General features: G+C 39.8%; 1 protein-coding gene across 4 annotated transcripts in view; it reads left to right on the top strand.

Annotated features, from left to right (window-relative positions):
- The window catches only part of LOC139547532 (fibroblast growth factor 12-like), a 121709-nt gene that overhangs the window by 72746 nt on the left and 28235 nt on the right, over positions 1-20728 (top strand). The window lies entirely within an intron of this gene.

Here is a 20728-nt window from a genome sequence, read left to right as displayed (position 1 = left end):
GCAAGTTTGTATGTGGACAGAATTAGTTTAGTTACAGTATGAGTTTTTGTGATGGCGGCAGTTGCTTAGAGGTTGATTTCAGTGAGTCTCTTCCAGCATTAGCTAAGAGCTGGACCCATCTGTCCTTCAGCTAGCTCTCTATGGCATTGAGAATGAGCCATTGACTGGGCCAAAAGGGTGAGGAGAGGACAGACAAGGCAGCTTTTCTCCCATGGTAGCCTCTGGTGGAGGATTGAAGTACTACAGGCATTTCAACAACATTCTTTACATTTACATTTTGGTCATTTAGCAGAGGCTCTTATTATCCAGAGCAATTTACAGTTAGTACATTCAACTTAAGGTAGCTAGGTAAGACAACCACATATCCCAATCATTGTAAGTAAAACTTTCCTCAATAGAATAGGAGTCAGACATACAAGTATGTAGAGTAACACTGTTATTTTACAGGTGGGAAGCTGTTTATCTTCATCTTCTACACATTGATGTTGGGGTAATAAAGTATGTTCAAGCTGAACACGTACGCATCTTTATTTGGCTCAGTCAGCTGAGAAATAGTTTCATTTAATTGACCTCTTTATCAATCAACAAACTATTCACCAGTAAAAAAAAAAAAAAGTCTATAGTCTTCGAATAAAGCTACGTGAAACAATCTGGGCCAATTGATGGCCACTAGATTGCCAGTTTATCTCTCATTTAAAGCATCAATACGAACTCAAATCCTCCGCACAGCTGATCTCAATTGCAACCATCATCCACCGCCGATTTACCTCTCTATAATGCGGATGTCGGAGTTATCCTATAGTCCTGCTTGCAACCAACATTTTTCAAGACGATTTTGCCCTCTGGTGGGTATTATCATCGGAACATTTTAATTTCACTAGTTGAGCAGACTAATGGCAATTGATCTATTTGACAATCATTATGTACAACTGAAATGAAGCATTTCCTTGTGTAACAGTGTTGGTTATGTTTCCACTTGCCACTGCAGAAATATATGTAGTTGATGTTTATGTATTCCTATTGATTGGTTTAATTGACATAGTATTAAGGTGTTATGCCATTGGTCATGTTTGCAGATAGGGGGAGATCGCACATTATTGTAAAGTACCACTTAAGTCGTTTTTTGGGGTATCTGTACTTTACTATTTATATTTTTGACAACTTTTACTTCACTACATTCCTAAAGAAAGTAATGTACTTTTTACTCCATATATTTTCCATGACACCCAAAAGTACTCGTTACATTTTGAATGCTTGACAGGAAGATGGTCCAATTCACACACTTATCAAGAGAACATTCCTGGTCATCCCTACTACCTCTGATCTGGCAGACTCACTAAACACAAATGCTTCGTTTGTAAATGATGTCTGAGTGTTGGAGTGTGCACCTGGCTATCTGTAAAAAAACAAGAACATCGTGCCATCTGGTTTGCTTAATATAAGGAATTTAAATTATTTATACTTTTACTTTTGATAGTTATATTTTACTAATTACATTTCCTTTTGATACTAAAGTATATTTAAAACCGAATACTAGTATTTTACTGGGCGACTTTCACTTTAACTCAAGTATGACAATTGGGTACTTTTGACACCACTGAAATAGCAAACGTTAATTCTTCCCACTCTGACATTGACATTCAAGTGGTAGTGTAGTGGAAGAATGAGAGAAGGTGATACTCGCGTCTAGCGACTTTCTTGTGCCGAGTCCCAGCGCAATTACTCAATCACGATTTATGACATTGTTTGGATGGCTGACTATCTGTGGGCTATCACAGGGGTCAAACACACCTTATTGGTGGCAATCTCGAGGAGGAACCGTTCCCAAGGAAGTCCTGGGGTCACAGGAGAGTTGTGAAGACTGATAAATTGAATCAATGAAAATGAATGTACCTGTGTGAATTAAATTGTCATGTTTGGATAGTTTTAAGAGTTCAGAAAGAGCTATGAATTTTGACATGTTTTATTGTACTGTAAGTGCTATGGATGTATTGTTACAGTTATTGTTATTTAGTTTTTCACACTGCGGCTAGTTTAAAGAGTGACACAGGGGTGCGCTCCTATCATTTACATTGAGTTGATTAGACTAGAATCTGGGTGTGTTGTCATGTCTTTTGTTTTTACTAGTGAAGTGCAAATGCATTTTAATTTTGGTTGGGGTGAGTTTCTTTTTGAATTTGGTTAAAAAGACATGAATTTGTTCATAATTTTAGAACTTGCTACCAAGCTCATGTGTGGCTCAGTTGGTATAGCATGGTGCTTGCTAGGCCAGGGTTGTGCATTCGATTCTCATGGGAGACCAGTACGGTGAAAATGTATGTTCTCACTACTGTATGTCGCTCTGGATAAGAGTGTCTGCTAAATGACTAATGTATCAGTTTTCTCTTAGAGATTATTCTGAACTGAAATCTTAGCCTATTGATGATAGTGATTTTTTTTCCTGAGTAGTCTAATGTACCATGTATTTCATGAACACTAATTGTTTGAATGTTAATTATTTAGTGATTTAATACATTCTATTAGTTGAACTGAGTAAATGCATTCCTCGTTTTACAGAGTAATTTGTGGCGGTTTTGGCGCCAAGATCTTTGTAAGGCAGGGTTTACACATACAAACACACACGACCAGTCCAAGTGAAGGGTTAAACCGGTTTATTACGATCAGGTTTCGGCAGCGTTCCTGATATACAAAAGTCAAAACAAAACAGAGTAAACACTTCATCACCAGTGGAAGGTCCTCCAATCTTAGTCTTTGGGGGTTCAATCCTTGTTGAAATTATAAGTTCCATTCTTCTGTTAAACCTCCTTCTCCACCGTACACTCCCCCCCAATAACTTCCTACTTCCTCACCTACCAGGATCAATGAAAGAAAACCCAGCGCGAGGTTAGGTAGAGGCCCTGATTGGTTTCACCAGTCTGCAGTTTGGCTATGATTACAACTGGAGACAGGTGTGGCTGTTCAGCTGCAGTCTAGAAGTTTTCCCCTGAGCTGTCCATGGCCCTTTCTCTGGGGAATACTTCACATTGCTGTCCGTGGTCTTGGCAGCCAGAAAACAAAGAAACATTGCAGGCACATACCATCCATCCACCACACAACCCCTGAAACCGCAACAAATTGTTTGATTGACTATACACTTATAATTTAGCAGGTCTATTGGTAGTTGTTATATACACATAGCACATGCTTGGGTACCACCTTGACATCTCTGATCTGCTTGCCTCAATAAATGAATGCTATTGGTTTCCAGGATTAGCTATTTGAATCTAGTCTCATAATTGCATAACGGTGCAAGTTAGACACATGTTCGTTATTGTTATACTGAGAGGTGATGCAAGGCTCGCTACCTTGACTGGATTCTTCCGGAGACGTACTGTTATATTTATTTACATAATATTGGAGTCAGATTGATAAATGTAGTTTATTATTTTCAACATAATTTTGACATAATGGTTGGATAATGTCCATCCAACTACAGAATGGATGACTCATCCTCAGTTGATGGGGATTTCCATCAAACTACAATAGGTCACGTTCTGGAATAGTGCATTCTATTTACGTATTGACAATGTGTACGAGTTCACTATGTACATTTCCTGAGATATACAGTTGAACTCGGAAGTTTACATACACCTTAGCCAAATACATTTCAACTCAGTTTCACAATTCCTGACATTTAATCCTCGTAAAAATTCCCTGTCTTAGGTCAGTTAGGATCACCACTTTATTTAAGAATGTGAAACGTCAGAATAATAGTAAAGAATGATTTATTTCAGCACATTCCCAGTGGGTCAGAAGTTTACATATGCTAAATTAGTATTTGGTAGCATTGCCTTTAAATTGTTTCACTTGGGTCAAACGTTTCGGGTAGCCTTCCGCAAGCTTCCCACAATAAGTTGGGTGAATTTTGGCCCATTCCTCCTGACAGAGCTGTTGTAACTGAGTCAGGTTTGTAGGCCTCCTTGCTCGCACACGCTTTTTCAGTTCTGCCCACAAATTTGAGGTCAGGGCTTTGTGATGGCCACTCCAATACCTTAACTTTATTGTCTTTAAGCCATTTTGCCACAACTTTGGAAGTATGCATGGGGTCATTGTCCATTTGGAAGACCCATTTGCGACCAAGCTTTAACTTCCTGACTGATGTCTTGAGATGTTGTTTCAATATATCCACAATTTTCCAGCCTCATGATGCCATCTATTTTGTGAAATTCACAAGTCCCTCCTGCAGCGAAGCACCCGCACAACATGATGCTGCCACCCCGTGCGTCACGGTTGGGATGGTGTTCTTCAGCTTGCAAGCCTCCCACTTTTTCCTCCAAACATAACGATGGTCATCATGGCCAAACAGTTCTATTTTTGTTTCATCAGACCAGTAGACATTTCTCCAAAAAGTACGATCTTTGTCCCCATGTGCAGTTGCAAACCGTAGTCTGGCTTTTTTATGGCGGTTTTGGAGCAGTGGCTTCTTCCTTGCTGAGCGGCCTTTCAGGTTATGTCGATATAGGACTCGTTTTACTGTGGATATAGATACTTTTGTACCTGTTTCCTCCAGCATCTTCACAAGGTCCTTTGCTGTTGTTCTGGGATTGATTTGCACTTTTCGCACCAAAGTACGTTCATCTCTAGGAGACAGAACGCGTCTCCTTCCTGAGCGGTATGACAGCTGCGTGGTCCCATGGTGTTTATACTTGCGTACTATTGTTTTTACAGATGAACGTGGTACCTTCAGGCGTTTGGAAATTGCTCCCAAGGATGAACCAGACTTGTGGAGGTCTACAATTTTGTTTCTGAGGTCTTGGCTGATTTCTTTTGATTTTCCCATGATGTCAAGCAAAGAGGCGCAGAGTTTGAAGGTAGCCTTGATATACATCCACAGGTACACCTCCAATTTACTCAAATGATGTCAATTAGCCTATCAGAAGGTTCTAAAGCCATGACATCATTTTCTGGAATTTTCCAAGCTGTTTAAAGGCACAGTCAACTTAGTGTATGTAAACTTCTGACCCACTGGAATTGTCATTCAGTGAATTATAAGTGAAATAATATGTCTGTAATCAATTGTTGAAAAAATAAGTAGATGTCCTAACCGACTTGCCAAAACTATAGTTTGTTAACAAGAAATTTGTGGAGTGGTTGAAAATTTAGTTTTAATGACTTCAACCTAAGTGTATGTAAACTTTGATATCAACTATATATGCGTTCACTGAAACTGAAATTTCGGACTTGATAACTGGTTGAACGAGGCACGTGTATAACTACAACCAGTTATCATTTGAGTTTCCTAGTTCCGACTTGCACTTGAACATGGCATTATACTCGAATAAGTATATATTTTTTTACATTCATATATATTTTTTTACATTCATTAGCCTTGGCTCCCGGTGTTCCGGATGGGTAGCTATTTAATTGTGGCGAGAGGAGAGATTCTAGACCAGCTGTCTGGTATCATAATCACTTGACGTGGTAACGCAGAGAGATCAACTGGGGTGTATTCATTACGCTGATTCTATGGCAAATTTTTCGTCTTTTGCAAAACGTTTTTGCAACAAACCGTTTATTCCAAACTGAAAAAGTTTTTCAATGAAAACGAGAGTTTCTATTGGACACATTCGGGTAGGTCCCACAGTGTTTTCTTCCATTTGTTTCTTAAACAGTAAATGGTTTTCTTAATGAATACACCCCTGATCTGCTGTTTTTATTGTTGTGGGTTTTTCGTTGCTATCAAGCCTAGTTTAGCCCGGAGGTTCATGTAATCTCCCGTTAATAGCGTTTTAAGAAACCCAGCGCTAACCTGCAGAATCACGTTAAATTATGTTGCTTGTCAACACTCAGCTTGTCACAACATCATAATGGTTGACATGAGCACCCCCACCTGGCTAGATTGTGCAGAGAGTAGGTAGAAGTTGCCCCTCATCTGGTCCTAGGTCTGGGGTTATGGGAAACTTCCCCCTCAACACATGATGTGAAGATGAGCCTAGATATAGTTCATTATCTGTCTTACAGACATGGCTCAAAATGAGAGACTAGCCCAGACATGGTAGAAGAGAGGGACACGGTATGCATTACGTAATATTGTTCAATCATAAAACGGTGGTGGCAGTCTCAAGAGAGGGTGCCAGTAGCTAAAGGGCTGCTGGTTCGATTCCCAGGGTGGACAGAGAGAAATCTGGTGCAACTCTCAAGTACCAGATACTGCCGTTGTGCCCTTGAGCAAGGCGCCTAACCGGCTCTAGGGGTGCTGCTCAGCAGCTGACCCTGTGCTGCTTCCAGCCTCTTGTATGTGTGGTTTTTGGGGGGGTTGGGAATTTCCGATACAATAACATTTTATTCTTGACTGTTATGTAAAATTAGAGATGGTAATTATTTAAGCATAAAGAAAGCAGTAAGAGTACAGTGATTTAGTTACATTTAGGATACTGATGGGAGAGTGCAGCACACTCTTGAAAAAAGTGACCAGTGAATTTTATTTGACCACAGAATATACATTTTACCATATGTAACCGGTGGCTAATATACCCCGCTGCTCTCGTACCTTACAGCTGCTGTGTGTGCATGATGAGGCACCTGGATGTTTTTAGATTCTGTTTAAAAGCCAGTTGTGTTTCAGATTCATACATTTCACAGAAGCCAAATTTCTAAATTAGTCACTAGTTGTGGAATGGAGCTCAGAGATGTGGACACATCAAACATTTAACGTGTGTGTGTGTGTGTGTGTGTGTGTGTGTGTGTGTGTGTGTGTGTGTGTCTGTGTGTGTGTGTGTGTGTGTGAGAGAGAAACAGAGGAATATAGGCCATATAAATTAAGAGTATATCTATGCGTGGGTGCCGGCTAAAATAGCAAGGCTATCTTTCAGTGCAATCTCTTAGAATATACAAAGAGATGTATCTTTGTAAACTACAGGATAAAATACTGTGTTTAGGGTTTAGTCATTCATCCTTCAGATATGATCAGACAGTGCTGATGTTCATTGTAGTAGAGTAGAGTAGAGTTCTCATGAACATACACTAGATGGCAATGTTTCTCATGGATAACTCACCTATCAACATACACAGTATTTGCTTTCTATGCTGCAAGGATTCATCGTACAGTAGCCTCGTTATGTGCTCATATTATTTGCATTTGTGTGTCTTCACAGCTATTTACTAAGGCTATTTATCCACAGACACTTAATATACACACCTGTGCAACAGACCTGGGTTCAAATACTATTTGAAATCTTTCAAATACTTTTAGTGTTTGCTTTAGCCTGCCTGGAGTGCCAGATGGGCAGAAGTTTGCATTACTTGGTTCCATTGTGTCAGGAATGCTCAATTTTAAAATTATTTTTTAATTTTTTATGTAACCTTTATTTAACTAGGCAAGTCAGTTAAGAACAAATTATTATTTACAATGACGGCCTATCCCGTCAATCAAGCCCAGATAAAGTATTTGAGATCATTTCAAATATTATTTGCTGTGCAGATGCTTTTTGAGCAGAGAGAACTGCACTATAATAGATTCAGGGTACTGGGGAGTGTTGACTCTGGGCCAGAGCGTTCTCAGCATTATGACAATAAGAAGAACAAGACACTTGCTAACATTCACGTTGACTTGAATGTTTAATGCCGATAGCTTGCAGGTCGGCGGGCAAGAGGGTTTTCGTGTACCTAGTAACACTTTAAAAACACACTGCACTCGTTGCCTCCCTCCTTATCCCACGGGAGATAAGACTGTATAAGTCATCATCATAATCTCCTCCTGCCTCTACTGTGTGCTGTAGTTTGACTCAGCCAGATGCACACAGAGAGGAAGTTGTAGGAAAGTTGTCCTATTCACTCACACTTCAAGAACGAGTTGGATGCATGCAACATGAAATTAGTGAGTTTTAGAATAAAAAAAATATATAAAAAAAAGAGTATGAATTTTAGTCATCTGATATTTTTTATTTAACTTGTATTTTATCAGGGAGTCATACTGAGACCAAAGTCTGTTTTACAGATAAGCCCTGAATTACAGAAATACACACATCAAAATACAAATACAAAATGCAAGCAGAAAGAAAACACGCTCATAAAAAAACAACCACATTCATCAGTAATAAGGTCCTGAAATCAGTTTTATGAATTGCCCTAGAGGCACCAATACGTCACATTTAACCGGTAGGAAAGTCGACTGAATGTGCTTTCTACTATTTAGCGAGGCACAACCTATTTGTATAGATGGAGCCCATTTTTATTCTCAGCTTCTTAACTAACTAATCAATGTTTTTTAAATTACAGATTTTTGTATATCCAGATGCCTAGATATTTGTATTTATTAAGGTTCCCCATTGGCAGCAGCTGCTCTTCCTGGGGTCCAGCAACATTAAGGAAATTTAAAATATTACCTGGCATTACATTTCATAACACTTTTCATGACATTTACATTTACATTTAAGTCATTTAGCAGACGCTCTTATCCAGAGCGACTTACAAGTTGGTGCATTCACCTTATGATATCCAGTGGAACAACCACTTTACAATAGTGCATCTAACTCTTTTAAGGGGGGGGGGGGGTTAGAAGGATTACTTTATCCTATCCTAGGTATTCCTTAAAGAGGTGGGGTTTCAGGTGACACATCAAGTGTGTGCCCTCAGGCCACTACTCTACTACCACATATCTACAATACAAAATCCATGTGTACGTGTGTGTATAGTGCGTATGTTATTGTATGATAGTACTTTGACCTAATCTAAAACTCGACTGATGTACGTTATTGTTATGTAATTGTGTTACTTTTTATATTTTCCATTAGTTTAGTTAGTAAATATTTTCTTAACTCTATTTCTTGAACTGCATTAAGTAAGCATTGTATTCAGCGCATGTGACAAATAACATTTGATTTCATAGATAAGAAAGATCTTGGCTGAGATTAGAACATTTTAGCCAGGTAAGAAAGTTTTAAAATAGGGTGATAGTTATTTAGGTCACCTTCCAAACCTTGGGGATAGTACCAGATATAATCGTCAGGTTAATAATTCCGCAAACGGGGGCAGAGAGCTGAAGCAAAATTGGATCACGCATATAAGCCCCAATCTTAAACAAGGCATCTAGGACATCATAGGTAGTAGATTGTTGAAAATGAAAACAAACATTCATTAAAAGAAGACGGGTTAACCACAGAGTCAGCTAGAGGCTGGGAGAGGGAAGAGCAGTCAACCAGGGTAAAACACACCACCGTTTCTGTCAAATAAAAAAAACTGCCGAGATGATAAAATGGTGTTTAAGTATCACATTCTTCTCACTTGCTTAAGCATGGAAGAAGAGAAATTTGTACGCTTTACTAGTGTCACGACTTCGGACGAAATTGGTCCCTCTCCTTGTTCGGGCGGCGTTCGGCGGTCGACATCACCGGCTTTCTAGTCGCCACCGATCCATTTTTCATTTGGTTTTGTCTTCATCATACACACCTGATTTCTATTCCATTAATTATGTTCCTTATTTAAACCTCTGGCTTCCCTCTCTGTTTTGTGCGTTATTGTTTGTCATGTGGGTTCGTGTTCTTGTGCTTTGGATATATTGTGTTTTCCTTATTGGAACATTATCTTTATTTTTGAGTAAACTTTCGGACTATACTCATATCTGTGTCCTGCGCCTGACTCCGCATTTTTTCTATTCACCAACACCCTCACAAGTGCATTAACTTTTTTTTACAACATTTAGAAGGATCAGCAGCAGAGTCAGAGATGGAGCTTAAAAAGTAGCTTGATTTGGCTTTCTTAATCAAAACAATACATATGTTTCTCAGTTGTCTGAAAGAATGCCAATCCACTACAGTCAGTTATTCTTGCTTTGTCCAAGGCCTGGTCTGAATGAGCTCAGATAGCTCCAAAGAGCTAACCCTCCATATCTTTAACTCTGAATTTTTAAAAAGGGGCAAGTTTATCTGCCAGAGGAATAAATATGGAGGCTACAATTTCTAGAGCCAACTCAGGATCAAGAATAGAGGGGACAGTGGATCATTTAGAGTAGAACATTTCATCTAAAAATCCTTGAGGAGAAAATAACATCATAACATAAAACTCTCCTTGAGGACCGCAAAAACGTCACCCCCACGGCAGGCAGCGAGTGGATCGATCCGCCTATCCATTGACACTCAGCTGCAGCCCTGGTGTTGTGTTTTCCCAATCGATAGGGAAAGTGCACCATCAGAGGTCACGGAAATGATAGCATGGTGATTGTGAAGGCATGCCATGCAACACACACACTGTTGAATCAGCAATGGAGGTGAAGTTTTAATTTAAGTATGCTAAAACAAGGTTTGAAGGAAGTTGAAGGTAGTTTCTGGAGCCATTGCTAACTAACGTTAGCCTTTTAAAGTCTACAGGAACAGCTACCATGCAGAAACATAAAATGTTAGCTGTTCCTGTAGACTTCCAGTCATTGCGCTAGTTAGCAATGGCTCCTGATACTACCTTAAATTTCCTTCAAACTGCATGCAGAGACATACAAATGGTATCTGTGAGTTCATGAGTAGAAAAAGAGGTACATTTACAAAATGTCGCACTATCCCTTTAAAGCCACGTGTAAGTCAATAAAAGGAGGGAACAGTTACTGTATATTCTGTGTTAGGATTCACTAGTGGCTTGAAACAGGCGGATTAACCTCCTTATTGGCCAACGAATGGGTGTCTAAGACTGAAAAAGAGTTGTGATTGGGTGTTAGGTGCTGACACCTAGATTGGATGATCTGCTTGGTCAAATGGTTTTGGAGGTTATTGCCTAGAATTTCATCAAGCAAACTTTCAGAACATTTTAATTGTGTTTTATTTCTGCAGCATTTTCTAATTATGACATGTCGGTAGCACTTTTGTTGCACTACAAAAAAAAATCTGGAATTTATTTCCTAATTACATAGTAAAATGGTCATAACACAATAGTAAGAGTAATTATGTAAGAGATAATCGCCTCCGTTCTTTACATTACCTTGGAAATAATGAACGACACAGCGTGACGAGGCGGAGCCGAGTACTTTTGTGGAGTTCATTTTTCGAATGTAATGCACAGAACGGAGGCGTAGATCCCACTTGTACCACAGTTGCCAAAGCAAACAATACTAAAGCACACACTAACCTGTATAAATAACATGTTTTCCACTATTTCTATCATGATTGCAACGTGTCCCGATTTATTTTTTCCAACTGTCCCGATATAGGAAGTTTATTTATTTATAGGGGACAATGCACATTAATCAACATCAATATTACAATAATGCAACATTCATGTAAATGTCCCGAGGTTAGCCAAAAGCTAATTTGCACCAGTAGTCCCTGGGCAGGTAAGGGCAATTACACAGCCACAATAGAAATACTCACTCAAAATGCAAATTACATCCAATAATATATCCTTCTAACAACAACAACAACAACACTATCATCAACTGTCGTCTTACATATGAGGAACCACAGATAACTCATGTGTACAGGTTTGGATAGATTTGAGCCATGTTTTCAATTAACATTTTAAAAGTACAATAATCAGTGCAGCTTCTCTAGTCCATGGGCATTGCAGACTCAGGAAGGAGACGCATTCTTGCAGTTTGGTGCGGAAAGTGCACATCAATCCCAGAACAACAGCAAAGAACCTTGTGAAGATGCTGGAGGAAACAGGTACAAAAGTATCTATATCCACAGTAAAACGAGTCCTATATCGACATAACCTGAAAGGCCGCTCAGCAAGGAAGAAGCCACTGCTCCAAAACCGCCACAAAAAAGACAGACTACGGTTTGCAACTGCACATGGGGACAAAGATTTTTGGAGAAATGTACTCTGGTCTGGTGAAACAAAAATAGAGCTGTTTGGCCATAATGACCGTCGTTATGTTTGGAGGAAAAAGGGAGAAGCTTGCAAGCCAAAGAACACCATCCCAACCGTGAACCACAGGGGTGGCAGCATCATGTTGTGGGGGTGCTTTGCTGCAGGAGGGACTGGTGCACTTCACAAAATAGATGGCATCATGAGGATGGAAAATTATGTGGATATATTGAAGCAACATCTCAAAACATGAGTCAGGAAGTTAAAGCTTGGTCGCAAATGGGTCTTCCAAATGGACAATGACCCCAAGCATACTTCCAAAGTTGTGGCAAAATGGCTTAAGGACAACAAAGTCTAGGTATTGGAGTGGCCATCACAAAGCCCTGACCTCAATCCTATAGAACATTTGTGGGCAGAACTGAAAAAGCGTGTGCGAACAAGGAGGCCTTACAAACCTGACTCAGTTACACCAGCTCTGTCAAGAGGAATGGGCTAAAATTCACCCCACTCATTGTGGGAAGCTTGTGGAAGTCTACCCGAAACGTTTGACCCAAGTTAAACAATTTAAAGGCAAAGCTACCAAATACTAATTGAGTGTATGTAAACTTCTAACCCACTGGGAATGTGATGAAAGAAATAAAAGCTGAAATAAATCATTCTCTCTACTATAATTCTGACATTTCACATTCTTAAAATAAAGTGGTGATCCTAACTGACCTAAGACAGGGAATTATTACTAGGATTAAATGTCAGGAATTGCGAAAAACTTGTGTTTAAATGTATTTTGCTAAGGTTTATTTAAACTTCCGACTTCAACTGTATGTCCAGTTTAGATTTAATGCACTCCAGAAAATAGCAATTGGCTGTTTCGGTAGACTGGTTAGTTCTGAATCCCTGATTGAGGTGATCAGTCAGATGATCAGCCACCCATCTTTCAGCTACTTTTGATAGCACTGGAAGATTGCTTATAGGTCGGTCATTTTCCACCAGTGTTGGGTCACCAGAAATTAAAACAGGTATCACTGCAGCAGACTTCCAAGCATTGGGGAAGAACCCATATTTGATGGACAGATTAACTAGATGTACCAAAGGGGCAATAATAGAATATTTGTCTCTTTAGGAATACAGTGTCTAGACCAAATACATATTTTGTTCTAGAGCTCCTGAAGAAGCTAATAATACTGTCCACTGCTGACGCTGAGATTTCAGGAATTCTGAATATTGGTTTATTATTATCTATGGGAGTGAGAACTGTGGTCTTGGTTGAAAATCTATGAGCCAGTTCCCTTACAGAGCCAACAAAAAAAGTGTTAAAGGTGGTGGATATGAAATTGGAGTCTTGAATTAGAATTCCATTATCCTTTAAATCAGGATGTTTTTTGGACTTTTCAGCTCCTCTCCCTGTTTAAGATTTTCCAAATCCCTTTGCCGTTCCCTTTTGCTTCATTGATCACTCTGAAGAACTCTGATTTTTTTTTATTTTTTAATTTTTTAAATATGCCTTACCACCTCACTGAGAAATTAGACATCTGTCATCATTCTGACCAGACTTCAGTGCTTTCTTCAAGGAAAGATCCCGTTCTCTCATCTGCCTTCAGAGGTCCTCGTTGAGCCATGATAGAGAGGTTTCCGTCTTGGCTTACGTAGAAATTTCCTGGTAAAAAAGGTATCCACTTTGTCAATAGCTGACAGAAATGTTCTGAATCCAGACTCTGGGTCTTCATTGCTTAACAGATCAGACCAGTCAATTTGGCTTATAGCTTAGTTAGTTATAGCTTAGTTATTTATTTGATGAGGTCTGTTAGTAAACACCAGATCAATTTGAGTCTGGGATGTCTGTGTTAATCTGGTTGGTCCTTGTATTATTTGAGTCAGGTTGAAATAGTCTGATCTTTTAGAGTTTTCCTGCAAGTTTTGTTTTCCCAGTTTATATTGAAATCGCCCATGAAGATGATCTCCTTAATGATCACATTCTTTAAGCATGGCATTTAGATGGTCATAAAACGAGATATCAGATTTCGGTGGTCGATATAATCCAATAATAGTGAGACATATGAGGGGAGAGGAAGACATTCAGCCCCATATATTCAAGGTCATTGGCATGTTTCCAAATGATACGATTGCATTTAAAGTTATTTTTCATGTACTAAAGCAATCCACCCCCTCTGTCTTCTCATCTGTCCCTCTTGAATATGGAATATCCAGGGACATTCAAGGCAGAAATAGGAGAAGATTTCTTCAGCCATGTTGCAGAGAAACAAATTCAATACATTTTCTACATGTTCACTCTTAGAAATAATACTACGAATATTCAGATGACCTAATATTCCTCAATGGTCCCAGAGTAATTTAGACTGATTAACGGTTTGAAAAAGTTTAATGGTACAATGTTTTCTAATAGCTGGTTTTAATGTCCATTCTAGAATGCCTTTCTAACCAATCAGATACAAGTATTCAACAATGCTGTGGTATAATATTAATTAGTTTGCACCATTTGGTACCAGGTAATTACCAATTTTGGAAAATTATTTTATGTACCAACTAAAATACCCATTGATTCCTCATAAACTCATGGTTTTAACTCCAGTGTTAAGGTACTTATAGTATAACAACATATACAATTTATCCAAATTGTCTTTCAGTCATGCGTTTGGGTGGCCCCAGCGGGAATAAAACCCACAACCTCTGGCTTTGCAAGCACCACACTCAATCAACTGAGCCACTCACGGCCACAGTATCAGCAGCCAACTGTAGGCCTACCACTGCTGATTCGCTGAAGCAGGTCAGTGAGAAAACTAATCAAGGCATCCTCTCTGTGAGTCACATGGGTCCTCTACTCTCAGCTCTGAGGTGATCAGAGCTGGGGGGGTTGAGTGGCAATCAGGAGAATTAGAGAGAACAAGGTTGGCAGCCAAACCAAGCTCCATGCAGTCTAATGGTTTACATGCCCTCTATCCATTCTGTCCCATCACTGTGTATCACGCAGAGCCTGTATAGATCATATCTTCTCGGTCTGTAGAATAATCAGAAATAGATTACACGAAGAGAAGCCTACTTTTGCATGTTTCATTGATTTCCAGAAAATGTTTGATTTTGTAAATAGGGATATTTTAGCCTATAGTTTGTTAAAGACAGGAGTTGATGGGAAATTTCATCACACAATCCAGTCTCTTTACAAAGTACCAATTGCTTGTGTGCGAATTAATGAAAATTGTTCCGATTGGTTTCCCACACCCTCGGGTGTAAAACAAAGACACGCCTTATCACCGACTGTTTGCTATGTTTATAAATGATTTTGCAAAATATATTAAACAGTTAAACATTGGAGTAAGATATGATGAAATGCTAAGTATCCTTTTATATACTGATGATATTATTTTGATGGCTGAAACTGAACAAGACCTGCAGAACATGTTATTATGTGCAGTCAATTGTTGTAAAAGATGGAGACTCATGACTACCGGACAAAAACACAGATAATGCATTTTAGAAAAACAGGTACTAAGAGAAGTGTTTTGGTGAAGACATTCTTGAGTTCAGTAACAATTCTATATATTTGGTCTTTTTTTTTAATGAACATATTACCTTTCTATACGGAACATCTGCCCTGTCCGAATCAGGAAGTAGAGCTCTTGGGGGAGTTATAGAAAAACAGAAACACTCAAAGATATTGGTTATGCTACGTATTCCAAACTGTATCAGACATGCATGTGTCCTGTTCTGGACTATTCAGCAGGAGTGTGGGGTGCAAAGAGGTATCTCAAAAATGAACATATCCATAACAGAGCAGTACGTAACTTTTTAGGTGTCCACAAGTTTGCACCTATACTTGCAATAACTGGGGACATGGGCTGGGAACCCTGTGAGGTGAGATGGAAGGTGTGTATGGTGAGACTTTGGAACATCCTGCATGAAAACCAAATTAAGGGAGACAAAAGACCTCTCCAGTAGGTACCAAAACATTCAAGGGACATTTTCTCAAAAGTTATTAGGGCTATCTTCTGTATACCACCCCTACCTTGTCATAGCACAACTGATTGGGCTCAAATGCATTAAGAAGAAAAGAAACTCCACAAATTAACTTTTAACAAGGCAAACCTGTTCATTTAAATGCATTCCAGGTGACTAACTCATGAAGCTGGTGAGAGAATGCCAAGATTGTGCTAAGAGTCTTGGTGGTTCCAAACATCTTCCATTTAAGAATGATTGAGGCCACTGTGTCTTGGTTTCATCAGACCCGATAATCTTGTTTCTCATGGTCTGAGAGTCTTTAGGTGTCTTTTGGCAAACTCCAAGCTGGCTGTCATGTGTCTTTTACTGAGGAGTGGCTTAGGAAGAATCGTGGTGGTTCCAAACTTCTTCCATTTAAGAATGATGGAGGCCACTGTGTTCTTGGGGACCTTCAATGCTGCAGAAATGTTTTGGTACCCTTCCCCAGATCTGTGCCTCAACACAATCTTGTCTCGAAGCTCTACGGACAATTCCTTCGTCCTCATGGCTGGGTTTTTTCTCTGACATGCACTGTCAACTGTGGGAATTTATATAGACAGGTGTGTGGCTTTCCAAATCATGTCCAATCAATTGAATTGACCACAAGTGGACTCCAATCAAGTTGTAGAAACATCTCAAGGATGATCAATGGAAACAGGATGCACCTGTGCTCAATTTCGAGTCTCATTGCAACGGGGCTGAATATTTATGTAAATAAGGTATTCCTGTTTTTTATTTATATGTAATACATTTGCAAAAAATTTAAAAAACCTGTTTTCACTTTGTCATTATGGGGTATTGTGTGTAGATTGCTGAGGATAACAAAAAAATATATATTTTAGAATAAGGCTGTAATGTAACAAAATGTTGAAAAAGTGAAGGGGTCTCAATACTTTCCGAAGGTACTGTGTATGTATGTATGTATGTATGTATGTATGTACAGTGCCTTCAGAAAGTATTCAGACCCCTTGACTTTTTCGACATTTTGTTACATTACAGCCTTATTCTAAAATGGATAAAAAAATCCATATGAATTCCCATTCAGTCACTGACCGATAAATCTCCAGTCGTCGCTATTAGGCCTACTGATTGATCAACTTTTACTTGTGACAAAGTCAGCAAAGGACGTCACTGCATTTGGAATGCATTTGCAGCCCAAATGGACTCAACCAGAAAAATTATACGACACAACTTAGCCCAGTGGGCATGCGTCATGATGTAGCCCAGGGATGAACTCATCATTTTGTATTTTTATTTATTATGGATACCCATTAGCTGCTGCCAAAGGCACTACTCCACCACTACCACATATCTACAGTACAAAACCCACGTGTACGTGTATGTGTAGTGCGTATGTTATCGTGTGTGTCTATGTTTGTGTTGCTTCACAGTCCCCGCTGTTCCATAAGGTGTATTTTTATCTATTTTTTTAAATCAAATTTTACTGCTTTACTACTTGATGTGGAATAGAGTTTCATGTAGTCATTGCTCTATGTACACGTGGGTTTTGTACCGTAGATATGTGGTAGTGGTGTAGTACTGTGCACCTCCCATAGTCTGTTCTGGACACGGGGAATGTGAAGAGGCATGTCTTGTGGGGTATGCATGGCTGTGTGCCAGTAGTTCAAACAGACAGCTTGGTGCATTCAACATGTCAATACCTCCACTTAAAGTTAATCTCTCCTCCACTTTCAGCCAGGAAAGATTGACATGCATATTATTATTATTAGCTCTCTGTGTACATCCAAGGACCGTAGTGGCTCCTGGCTCTGCATACCCACACATTTGTATTTTTTATTTTACCTTTATTTAACTAGGCAAGTCGGTTAAGAACAAATTCTTATCTTCAATGACAGCCTTGTTCAGGGGCAGAAAGACAGATTATTACCTTGTCAGCTCTGGGATTCGATCTTGCAACCTTTCGGTCACTAGTCCAACGCTCTAACCACTAGGCTACCTGCCTCCCCATGCGATCAGAGCCGGCCCTAAGCAACATTTTGTTGGCCCATCCCCAGTCTTTAATATGATATCTGGTGAGAGTCCCTAACAGAATCAATAGGGGCCCCCTTTCGGTAATTCAACCATGATTACTACAAGTATAAAACACGTTAGCTGACATGGGCTAATTGAGTGACTGTCAGTGAAAAACTGCTGCTCCACATCCACAATTGACCTTGTATATTCTACTATTCTAACTATCAACAGTAAGTTGAGACCCTGACTGAGTTCCCCCCCCAAAAAAATGTCCCTGTGCCACATGGAACAAGAAACTTTTAACCCGCATCGGCCCTGAGAGATGCACAGTGAGGAGTATCCTGAGTGAATAATTTGCGCTTGACACGACAGAGGGGTTTGGAGAGAGAGAGAGAGAGAGAGAGAGAGAGAGGCCCGCTCGGTGATCCATTTTAGAATAGCATGAGTGTGTGACTTGTTCACGGTGGAGGATTCACTTGCGTGTGTGTCACTCGCTGTAACCTAAAAAAAAAAGCTGCACTGGTTCGAATTGTCTCAGTTGCTAGAACATGAGAATCACCAAAACACTCCACAACTGCGCTATCATTCCGGACAAATGAGAGATGGGAATATTAAGTGATGGGCTATGACAAGAGATCGCCCTGTTTATGGAAGTGTCCTAAAGCCATTTCTCAGCACAATGTGGTATAGGATAGCCATGAATGATTAGACCATTGGACCTTCATTGCTGATATCATCTGTTTCAATGTGCCTATGGTCATCAATCAAAGCGAATCAAATTACTTTATTGCCCCCCTGCTGCATCTACTTACTTGGATTAATCGGATACAATAACATTTTGATTTTATTTTATTTAACCTTTATTTACCTAGGCAAGTCAGTTAAGAACATTCTTATTTACAATGACTGCCTACCAAAAGGCAAACGGCCTTCTACTGGGGCTGGGATTAAAAATATATATTAAACAATTCTATAAATATAGGACAAAACACACATCACGACAAGAGAGACAACACTACACAACGAGAGACCTAGACAACAACATAGCATGACAGCAACGCATGACAACACAGGATGGTAGCAACACAACATGACAACAACATGGTAGCAACACAAAACATGGTACAAACATTATTGGGCACAGACAACAGCACAAAGGGCAAGAAGGTAGAGACAACAATACATCATGCAAAGCAGCCACAACTGTCAGTAAGAGTGTCCATGATTGAGTCTTTGAATAAAGAGATTGAGATAAAACTGTCCAGTTTGAGAGAGGTCATGAGCATTATTTGTGAGGATAACATCAAGAAGAGTACATCATTGGATTCCATGCTTGGTAGCTGACATACAAATATTTAGCCTCTGAATTCAATTTGGGTATATGCTTAACACCCCGGCCATCCTACAATCTAAGCTAGATGCCCTCAATCTCACACAAATTATCAATGAACCTACCAGGTACAACCCCAAATTTTGCCTGCCATATCAGCTCTGTTATACTCACATACATCATTTTAACAGTTCTAGAAACTTCAGAGTGTTTTCTAGCCAATACTACCAATTATATGCATATCCTAGCTTCTGGGCCTGAGTAACATGCAGTTTACTTTGGGCACGTCAGTCATCCGAACTTCCGAATACTGCCCCCTAGCCCTAAGAAGTTTTAAGCATCAGCTGTCAGAGCAGTTTACAGATCATTGCACCTGTACATAGCCCATCCAACTACCTCATCCCCATATTGTTATTTATTTATTGTTTTGCTCCTTTGCACCCCAGTATCTCTACTTACACATTCATCTTCTGCACATCTATCACTCCAGTGTTAAATTGTAATTACTTCTCCACTACAGTCTATTTATTGCCTTACCTCCCTAATCTTACCTCATTTACACACGCTGTATATAGACTTTTATATTGTGTCATTGACTGTACGTTTGTTTATTCCATGTGTAACTCTGTGTTGTTGTTTGTATCGCACTGCTTTGCTTTATCTTGGCCAGGTCGCAGTTGTAAATGAGAACTTGTTCTCAACTGGCCTACCTGGTTAAATAAAGGTGGGAAGAAAAAAAAATTGCTATACCCTCTCTTTTTCAATTAGGTTTACATTATAAGGGTAGAAAGAAGCAGTGCCTCGGGACAGCCGGTATCCAGCTGGTTCATGTGTGTGGTAGGCTACAGGTACAGATACAGGCTACTAGCCTAGGGACTGGGTTTGCGTTACCTCGCCCCCAGTCCATGGGCTATATTGCGCGCAGGAAGTATGTCTGGTGCGCGAGATCGGTTTGTGTAATGGAGAACTGCCTTTCTCATAGCCTTGAATTATGGAATTTAACTGCTGTTGGCGCACACACTGCCAAGCAGCCCACAATCACTTTCGTTTACAATGCACCCCCTCCACTTCTCACTAACTCTCCCTCCTTTCTCCCTCTCTCTCTCAACCACACACACACTCGCTAAAGCCCGCTCCCCCTCTCTCGCTGGTTTCCTCTCCCTCTCTCAGCCTCCGAGAATTCCTCATCCGAACCACAGTCACGTAGGATTGCATAGAGCGAAAAAGAAAGTCTGTTTGCAAACCAGGCAATGAAGAGTGGACTTCACCGGTTGCTTTGATAGTACTTTTCACCACAGGCTACAAGTGAGATTTGTGCTTCGATTTTTCCCACTGGGCACAGACGTCAATTCAACGACTATTCCACGTTGGTTGAAAGTCATTTTTAAGAAATGACGTGGGAAGATTGATTCACCTAGTGTGCACCCAATGTGTTCGAATGATGTCAGTTTAGGATGCTCATTACCTGTCATGGCAACATATATTTTCCGACTGTTCTCCAACTTGTTGTAACTCTCCGTCTTCCAGAGAACATTGAGGTTTCGAATTTGGATTATTATTTTTTTTACCTGCGGCTCGAGTGTGGAGCCCGTAGTAGTCCAAAAGGCGGTGCCGTCCGCGGGCTGGTGAACAGTGTGTCCGCATACATGAACAGTGAACTCATAA

The sequence above is a fragment of the Salvelinus alpinus genome, chromosome 21 (genome assembly GCF_045679555.1).
Source record: "Salvelinus alpinus chromosome 21, SLU_Salpinus.1, whole genome shotgun sequence".
Classification (NCBI taxonomy): domain Eukaryota; kingdom Metazoa; phylum Chordata; class Actinopteri; order Salmoniformes; family Salmonidae; genus Salvelinus; species Salvelinus alpinus.
Note: the sequence above shows the minus strand (reverse complement) of the source record. Positions and strands in the feature narration are given on the sequence as shown.